At 37.6% G+C, this 10012-nt stretch overlaps 2 long non-coding RNA genes across 6 annotated transcripts; one reads left to right on the plus strand and one right to left on the minus strand.

Moving 5' to 3' along the window:
- Positions 1-308: 308 nt before the first annotated feature.
- On the minus strand, positions 309-3901 carry LOC122195060 (uncharacterized). Its single transcript, XR_006184996.2, has 4 exons — positions 2839-3901; positions 1992-2059; positions 832-1233; positions 309-655 (listed from the first exon to the last, which is right to left on the minus strand). It is a non-coding gene; the product is annotated as an uncharacterized LOC122195060 (long non-coding RNA).
- A 91-nt stretch (positions 3902-3992) lies between these two features.
- LOC111880843 (uncharacterized) lies at positions 3993-6389 on the plus strand. Of its 5 annotated transcripts, none has more exons than XR_008225196.1 (6): positions 3993-4421; positions 4502-4765; positions 5121-5234; positions 5321-5723; positions 5934-5990; positions 6071-6389. It is a non-coding gene; the product is annotated as an uncharacterized LOC111880843 (long non-coding RNA). The 5 variants fall into 5 exon arrangements; XR_008225195.1 differs by having other exon boundaries at positions 3994-4421; positions 4502-5234; positions 5321-5431; positions 5630-5723; XR_008225198.1 differs by having other exon boundaries at positions 3994-4421; positions 4502-5234; positions 5321-5397; positions 5630-5723.
- Positions 6390-10012: the final 3623 nt, after the last annotated feature.

Raw genomic sequence — 10012 nt, forward strand, 5'->3', positions numbered from 1 at the left:
CCCAAAATAGTTGAGGTAAAGAAGATTGAGCTAGAAGAGTGAGGTCTTTTTCAACTATGACATGATTTTTAAGTTCTATAGCACCATTTTGCTCTTGTGTATGTAGACAAGAAACACGATGTATAATACCATTATTTTGAAGAAAGGTTGACACATTTCAATATTCACCACCCGAATCAGTTTGTAAGCTTTTAATATCACATGAAAATTGATTATTAATCATTGTTCGAAATTGTAAAAATGTAGAGAAGACTTGACATTTGTGAGATAAAAAATAAACCCATACAAACTTTGTGCAGTCATCAATAAACAAAACAAAATATCGTGATCCATTTAATGAAAAAACAGGGGAAGGACCCCATACATCTGAGTACACAAGTTCAAAAGGTTGAGAAGAGGTGACATGAGATGGTGGTAAGTGAAAACGATGACTTTTACCCAATTGACAAGAGTCACATACATTGGGAGATTTATTGGAAGAAGTTGGAAGATGAAATGTTGAAACTAAACGACGTAACATAGGTTCATGTGGATGTGCAAGTCGCCTGTGCCATCCATGAAGAGAGGTACGAACACCGGTGAATGCAACTTTATTACGAGGAAGAGGTAACTAATAGAGCCCTTCATGTACATTCCCTCTGTTAATTGTTTGCCCCTGAAATGACTTAACATTGCAATGGTTACGCCAAAATTCAACATAGACATCATTATCTTCTGTTAACTTTGAAATACTTAGAAGATGTTTGGTTAGTTTAGGAACAATAAGTACAATTAGCAATTTAAGATGAGGCAGAAAAGATGAACCAACATGAGAAATAGATAACTGATTACCGTTTCCCACTTGGAGCTTGTCATCCCCCTTGTATTCTTCAGCAATTGAGTTTTTGAATATCAGGAGACACGTGGTCTGTTGCGCCTGTATCAAAATACTAGGAAGGATCAATCATAGTGGAGGGGATGTGGAATTAAGCGACATTGGCCTATCTTTGTTGGTTGCGAGGGTTGGGACGCCTGGATGGAAAATCTGTCTAATTTTCCCGCTGCCAGCATGTAACGACCATAAAAATTTCAACCAATTTAAACTTTTCAAAAACAACCTAGTTTCATTAAGTTATTACAAAAAAAGTTTTTAATACAATTATTTATCAGAGTCTTCCCAGAACCATGTCATAAAACATAATCATGAGGAGCGGTATGATCACGCCTTTGCCTTGCCACGGTCTCCTGAAGTACCTGAAACATTTAAACCACAACTATAAGCCCGAAAGCTTAGTGAGATACCCCCAAAATACCAACCACATACACCATACACATAACATGCCATATCATAACAGAACACAGAACAACCATGCACTCCGGGTCTACTGTGTGACTGGTCCGCCCTACCGGGCCTTCAGTCCACCTGGTCCACCCTCCGATCTAGCCATATACATCGAGTCTACAGTGTGATTGGTCCGCCCGCACTGGGCCTTCAATCCACCTGGTCCACTCTCTGAGTCTACAGTATGACTGGTCCGCCCGCACCGGGCCTTCAGTCGGCCTGGTCCACTCTCCGAGCCTCGTCATGTCTGGTCCGCCCTCTTGGGGCCTACAGCCTATCCGGGCCGCTCGCTGCGCCTTCGGAATAACCGGTCTACCCTGGGTATGTTGGCCTACAACACAAAGCAGGACCCGCCTCAACCCAACCCCAATCCAACAACCATGTGCACATAAACATTCAATCATATAACAATTCACATCCAGTCAAACCGATCTAGCAGATCACGTATCATAACATCATCCTAACCAGGATACAGACCTAACCAGTCACTAACATATCATCATCCTATATACCAGGATACCGACCTTAACCAGGTCTCTAACATATACCATCCTAACTACCAGGATGCAAACATAGCAAGCAATAACACAACAATGATACCCGAATTACAATCCGATAAAAGGCCGGCCTTGGTGCCGTAGACCCTGTCGATATAGTGAGGATAACTCACCTCGCAACTGCCGAAACTCTGAACTGAAAAGCAGACTCCCGAATCACCGACTCACCAAAAATCCCGAACTAGCCAACATAGCAGAAATAACCATTAGATAAATCACAATATCCTTCCAAGGGTAAATTGACCAATTTACCCTTAACTCAATCTGAACCATGACTAAGGCCCACAACACTTCATCAAGTCCATCATCCTCTTATTGGGCCAAGGCCCAAAGTCAAATTCTTATACAAAGCCCAATATTGGTCCAATTTACTAAATTGGGCCCACCTTTACAAACGGGCCTAGATCCAAGGTCCATAATAATTATTGGGCCTAAAATACACTATCCATACTATTCAGTCAAGGCCCAAGCTTATTAGTCCATAGACAGTCCAATCAAATAAGGCCCAAAAATCATGATCCATACAGACGGATTATGCGGGGCATACTTCAACATACGCTAAGCGTACAGGCAGAATGGTGAGTACGCGGGGCGTAGACTCGCTGAACTCAAAGTCCCCCATAAGTCCATAATGGCTTAAGCTCTTAAGCCCAAACTTCAGATCCATCGACCAAACATGCCTAGGATCCATAAAGTCTCAAACTTTATCACTCGGGACGTCCAAAAAGCTCTCAATCCAAGGTCTTAATCCATTAAGACCTATCTATATCACATATGAGACAACAAAGCCCTTGGGACCTAATTTTTCTTACTCAAGACCTCTCCTAAGGTCTAAAAGGACAACTAATCTCAGCCAACTCGAATCATGCATCAAGATGAGGTTTTTGAGACAAGAATGGTGTCAAAACTTCACAACACATAGATCTACACAATATGATTGTCAAGCTAGAGACTTTTTACCTCAAAAGGGCTCTAGAAGATGATCCCATTTCAGATCCACGAGCTTCAGCCACCCCACTCCTTCTTTGACAACTTCCTCTTTCTTCTTCTTGGCTCTCCTTTGCCAAAACTAGCTTTCCAAGGTCAAACACAACCAACAAAGGAAGTGGAACGACTATCTAGGGCTTCTAAGGAGGAGAGAGTGTTTATGGAGGCTAGGGTGAGAACCAGTGTGTTCCTTATATAGTGGTTGGCCCTAAATTTAAGGTTTTGAGACTCTGAGTGTAAGCTGGGCGTACGCCTTGAACATCCGCGTCCAATTTCCCCCATTCCGCTGGGCATAACCCATCTTACGCTGTGCGTACCCACGCGTGTCCCAGCATGCTTGCATTGTCTTCCATGAAAATTGTTTCTATAAGGGCCATTCTTGCCAAATCTTCAAAGTGTCGTAACTCCTTCATTCTAGACCCGATTCTGATGAAGTTTATATCCATGGAAAGGTGGCGAGAAGATCTTCGCTTCTAGCAGAACACCCCGATCCGAAACCTTCCCGAATAATAACCCAACACTCATGAAAGACCGAAACGCTCTTACTCTTGATCTCGGGAACCCATCAATAGATATTTTAAGAACGGGGCGTTACACAGCAATCAATGGCTTCGTGACCAGGTTTGGTACACAATTGACACACCGTTCGGCGACGTCTGGTATCGTTGTTTCTAGAAGAGCTTGAGTTTTGCCTTTGAGATGATGACTGTTGATTTGATCGATTTACATAGAGAGCAGTAGATGTGGGTTGGACTGAGAGAGCAATAGATGTGGGTTGGATTGAGACTTGTCGAAGATGTTCTTGTTCGATGCGAGCTTCTTCTTGGAGAGACCAACGAGATCATCAAGTGACACATTCACTTTTCATCATAAATGCAGCGTTGAATGCACCGTAAGATGCATCGAGACCGAAAAGTATAGATGCAGTTAAGTCTTCACTATCAACTGGGTAATTATCTGCAGCTAGAGAGTCGACAATTAACCGTTTGCGGTCAATGTATTCAACCATGGGCATGGGCCCTTTTGATAGGGTTTGAAGTTGGGCCTTTAGCTGCATGCGAGATGCCCTAGTTTGGGCTTGAAAATTCTTTTCTATAGCCTGCAAGGCCATTTGGGAGGAGTGACATCGGGTCACAATAGAGAGGGCTCACTCAGAGAGAGTAGATTGGAGCCATAGGAGAACAAAGCGGTCACATTTCTTTCAGTTGATGAACTCCGGATTAGGATCAGTGGCAGCAGGGGTAGCCGGAATTGCTGGAGTATCGGCAATAGTAGGAGTTCCTGTGGTGGCTGGAACTTCAATTTTTTCTGAGGGTGGCTGTGGATCGAGGATAAAGTTAGCTAGGTCAAAGGTTTCAAGAGCAGCGATGATGGTGGTACGCCAAAGAGGATAGTTTTCTCGCTCTAGCTTGATTGCAATTGAGGGAATTTGAAGATTGAAAGTAGAAGCGGTGGTGGTCGCAAGAGTGAGAAGGTGGGGGGGGGGGGGGGGGGGGTACCTGTGGCCACTTGCTTACAATTTACGAGAGAGAAAAAAAATTTAAGAACTTTATGAGGTACTGTGCTCTGATACCATATAGAGTTTTGATAAACTTGTGTATGTCTGTTTTACATTACATTACATGAATTTATACAGAGGCTATACATAGGAATCAACTGAAACTCAAAGATATACTCCTACCTCTATGGTTTGACTAAGCTGACTTTTGACTCTACTATGAACACGTTTTTAATATTTGCTAATACTGAGTATATCCATCTCCGTTGGTTCATAATCAGTGAGCTCTCTCTCTCTCTCTCTCTCTCTCTCTCTCTCATTTTTCTAAATTTGTCAAATCGATTTGTCTACGTTTTACCACTACTGAATCACTTGTTGGTCCTCAATCGATTTCTACGATTAGTTGAGTTTCTTTTGCTTTCTGTAAAGTTTTAATTGTTGATTTCTATTATGCTGAGTAATTTGTTCTGATTTTTGTGAAGTCTGCATATCATTGGTTCATCATTCTTTCTGATTTTTGCTGATACCTGATTGTCGAATCTTCAACTCTACATAGCTTCAATTCATCACTCGCCAGTTCTAATTTTTGTTGAGACTTCATATTTGATCAGTTGATTGTTCATTTGTTCTTGGATTGTAAATCAATTTCAAATTGTTTCTAAATTCTGAAATCGTGTTGATTGTTTCTGAATTCTTGCTGATTGCAATTGTAACCACTAATAATATCATTTGTCATCTGTGTTTTTCTCTATGAAAGAGAGTATTGTCAGATGCTTAGGCTATAGATAATGCTCAAAAATCGTATGCATGGCAAAAGCTGAATCGAGAAGGCTATAAACCTTTTGCTAGAATGTATGTGGATATTTTAATTGTAAGTACATAATTGGCCATTTTTTAGGGTGTTTGTGTATTTTGTATATGGTTGTAACCATTCATAACAATTATTGCACCTTGTAGGTTTTATTATTAGTGCTTACAACAGCTGGTGCATGCTCAGATGGCAAGTTTTTTCTTTGTGGTGGAAGAGACACCTTGTGGGTGTTTCCATAATGCTCTCTACTTCCTTCAGTTATATCAACATTGTCTTTACCCTCATTTCAAAGCCTTTATCTCATGTTGGACAAGAGCATTTGTAACTTATTCTGTAGCAGTTACTTTTTTAAATGGAATTATCTTTTTATACTCTTTTATAAGTTGATTATTCTGACATGCATTTTCTTTCGAGTTATGTTACTATTAATACTAACAATTTCTATATTGCATTAGTGGTAAAGCTGCGGGGAAAAGGTATAGGTGTTCATGCTCTATCGTGCAGTTATTGGATTGCTGGATTTATAGGTTTTTAACTGTATAAAAGCAAGTGAGTTTTTCACAAATGCAACTTTTACAACTTTTGTCTTTTTTAAAGAACCTACTCATTATAAAACTTACATGTCTTTGAAATATCTTCCAAAATGATTCTAGATGTGTGATATGTTCTTCATATCACTTATAAAACTTAGCTTTCATAATCATACCTTGTTTACAAAATATGAATCAATCTTAATCTTTTACACAATGATGTTGATAGGGTCACTAGTTTATGTTGATGGTACTGTTCGAAATTGATGTGGCTTCTGCACCTGAGGTTTGTTTTTTTGGTACACTTTTCTTAATTTTGATGTTGTGAAACATGTTTTTTAATGCATTTAGCTCATGAACTTTTAGGTTAAATACAAGGATGTAAGGAGAATCGATCAACTTCCAATTCATATTACAATATTGAAATAAAGGATGCGTATGTTACTCTATGGATACTTAGTTGTAATTAAGATGCCATATGCAGGTGGTAGCTGCCATGTGCTTAACATTCCCTTATGTTAGCAAAGTAGTCATGAAATACACTAGTTCTAGTAATGTTTTGTAAAGAAAAGATGAGCAAGTTTCAAGATAATAGAACCACATTTATTGGAAGCTAATATGAGGTTTGATTGATTGTATTGGATTCAGTTATTTTAATTTTATTCAAACATTATCACTTAAATAATTAAGTATTTTTTTTTTTAATTTATAGCAATTACATCAACATAGTCAGTATCGTCTTTTCTTGTAGTTTCCTGATTAGTGACGATTTTTTTTGGTCTCTAACAGTAAATATTTAGTGACCACTATGGTCATTAATATGGTATTGAAAACCACTGACATTTTTGTGGTCGTTAAAAGTGGTCACTAATTGAATAAAACAGTGACGACTTTCTTTAATTAGTGACAATATTCAGTGATGAAACGGGTCGTCACAGATTTAGTGATGAGTATATTTTAGTCACTTAGTGACCATATTCAGTTTTGGTCACAAAATCGATTTTGTGAGTAGTCAGGAAAAGTGACGATTGGAATTTTCATCACTAAATAATTTTGTGACGAATCGTTCTAGTGTTAGTGACCATTTCGCTTTGGTCACTAATTGGCATTTTTTTTGTAGTGATCGGCATCTAATTAAGTTCACATATCAAAAGTTTAACCTACCCTTGGTGGAAAAGTATCAATCATTGAAGAACTGAGTCTTGATTGGAACGAAATATGTAATTAAAGCTAAGCATGAAATGTATATTAGGCTATCAGGTATACTCTCCATGCCAAGGTTTGTGGAGAACTACCAAATCGGCCTCCACAAAACTCCACGAAAGAGCGGAGTACTCTCCGCTACCAGAAAGAAGAGATAGAAGAGAAAGAAAGATGAAGCTAGGAGAGAAGAAGAAGACCAAAGCCTCCTATTCATGGTTGTTCTTCGTCACCATCACAACCCACCACGAATAATACTCGGGATGGTGTTCGGCCACCATGGACAAAGGAAATCTCCGTTGAGGGTATACACGATAAGCAGCCCTTTATATTATCAATTTTGTACATTTTCTCCGGGCCCTGAAGTGTTTTGACCCACCGTTAACGCACGCCAAATCAAAACAATCTAAAACAAGAAAATAATAGTACAAGTTGGCCATGTTTTATTAGACAAATATTATATCACTTTGACTAATATTTTCAAACATTATCACGAATAAATAATTAAATATTAGTCGAAAAGACGATCTTATCAATTGGAATCAGTGACATTTAAATCCGACAACTTTCTAAGGGTGTTGGCCATTGGCATCCGCCATCTATAGTATTATATTCTTAAATTATTGCAACTGAAAGTTATTGCTCAACAAGACTCGATATAATTTAACTTGGCAAATGTTTGTGTACTGATTAAAATATAATTTTATGGTTATGATATTAAAAAGATATACCTGACTCCATGGATAGCAAAATCTTACAACCACGTTCAAATGACCAAACACATTGATATAAGAAACATTTTTTTAAAGGATTATATCCAGAAATGTCATATTAAACTTCATTTTATCCATATTTATGAGCAAGCTGCGAATATATTTTCTATAAGCCTCTGGATGAGAACAAATTCCAATTTCCAACATTAATTAGAGGTAGCACAAGCAATATCCCCACATTTCATCACCATAGCTTGTTCAAGCTAGCTAAAAAAGAAAATGTATTACCTTTGACTAAAGAAATTGAGGCTTGCTTCTTGTTTCCTTCTAATCATTTAGTGGAAAAGCTCCAAAATAGCTAAAACGACAATTCTTTTAAGTGGGAAGCAAATGTGATGATTATGGCTGAATAAAATCATCTTATCCACACTTTATATCTAGCTAGTCACTATTACACGATCATGTAGCTCATTACACGATCATGTAATGTCCAAAAGTGTCCATAATTGCATTCTACTTCATTTTAAATTCACTTCGACACTCTGGACACATGCATTACATGAAAGTGAGTTGTTGTTTCTTGCATTTAGAACTTTTTAAAAATATCAAAGATTAAAAACTGTTACGATTCCCAACTTTTTGCGCTTGGATTAAATAAGAATGACTATTTTTTCATGGTATAACTGAAATTGACAATGATATGTCGGCAGAAGGTGTTATTCAACAACAACATCCGATGCCATCACATTAATATATCTCACTTGAAATTGCAGCAGAAAGAGATTCTATTGAAGACCGCTAAAAAAGGTTAATTCAATGAACAAATAGTATTCACAGACAGAAGATGGAACTACTTTATTTTTACACTACAAGAAATATCGGTATTAGCGGCGACACCTTTAGCGGCGACATGTAATTGACGCGTTACATGTCGCCGCTAATAGCTGGCGTCGCCGCTAATGATGCTACAGTGTCGATCCGCGTCAAATCAACCATGTCTGTTCGATCTGCTTTTCATCCAACGGTGGGAAATGAGGAAAAAGGGCGCTATGTTTTCCCTCCAGGGGTATCGCTGCTAATACCCTATTGTCGCCACTAAAACCCTAGCGTCGCCGCTAATACTCGTCACAGATAACCCCCCCACTGCGTCACTTTCCTGTTCGTTCTGCTTCCTTTCACTCCTCCAACGATAATCGGCAACTGCACCTCCGACGACGACCTTGTTTGCGCCACAGGAGTCGTCTCCGACAACCATTACTGCCAGCCACTGGTGGAGCTCCATTACTACCGGCGACCACACTCATTTCCGGCGACAAAAGTTCGATTTAAGGTCTGATTTCTTCCCTATTTTCTATTCAACTTCTGTTTTGAAGTTTTGTTTACTGGTTTAAGTGTTTAATTTAATGTTTTTTAAACCCTTGTTGGAAAATCTACTTCTGCCGAATCTGTTGCCGGAAAACTGGATTTCTTACCGAAAAATCGCTAAATTACACTACCATAGGTTCCTTTTCATGACTTTTGAAATTATATATTTGATTTGTATGTTTTTGTATGTTATTTGTATGGTATTATTTGGAATTTGGAATGAATTGTCGCCGGAATTATGTTTGTGTGTTATTTGTATGTTTTTGTGTGTTTTTTGTATGGTTATTATTTAGAATTAGGTTGTTATAATAGAAAAATAAGTATGCTGCTATAATGAATATGTGTAGGAAAATGTTTATATGTATTTGTATGTATATGTAACGTGTGAAAAACAAAGTGTGTATATTATAAAGAGTAATTTTCAAATCAAATTTAATATTTATGTGGTATTTTTATGTTTTTGTGTGTTTTTTGTATGATTATTATTTGGAATTAGGTTGCTATAATAGAAAAAGAAGTATGATGCTATAATGAATATGTGTAGGAAAATGTTTATATGTATTTGTATGTATAGTGTGTGTATCTATGTAAGTAATGTGTGGAAAACAAAGTGTGTATATTATAAAGAGTAATTTTCAAATCAAATTTAATATTTATGTGGTATTTTAGTTTTAAAATTATTCATAATCATAAATTGCTTTGTAAAACTATTAAATTAAATTTTCTATTATTAATTTAGATATTAAATATAGTTATAAGAAATATAGTTATTTATAATCATAAATTGTTTTGTAACGGAGGTGATGGCCGATATTATGGGCTTGGTCACGGAGGTGATGGAGCTGGGGATCCACCATCTCCAGAAGGCTTTGGTCGCGGGCAACATGAACAAGATGGTAAATTTTATTATGATATATTTATTAGCTATTTTAATTAATTTATTATAAGTTATCGTGACTAATGTTTTTAATTGTATTTTTCAGCCGAGCTTCCAAAGAAAAGAAGGGGCTTGTCAAAGAATATAGAGCTA

This window comes from Lactuca sativa, chromosome 7, assembly GCF_002870075.4.
Source record: "Lactuca sativa cultivar Salinas chromosome 7, Lsat_Salinas_v11, whole genome shotgun sequence".
NCBI classification, from domain to species: Eukaryota; Viridiplantae; Streptophyta; class Magnoliopsida; order Asterales; family Asteraceae; genus Lactuca; species Lactuca sativa.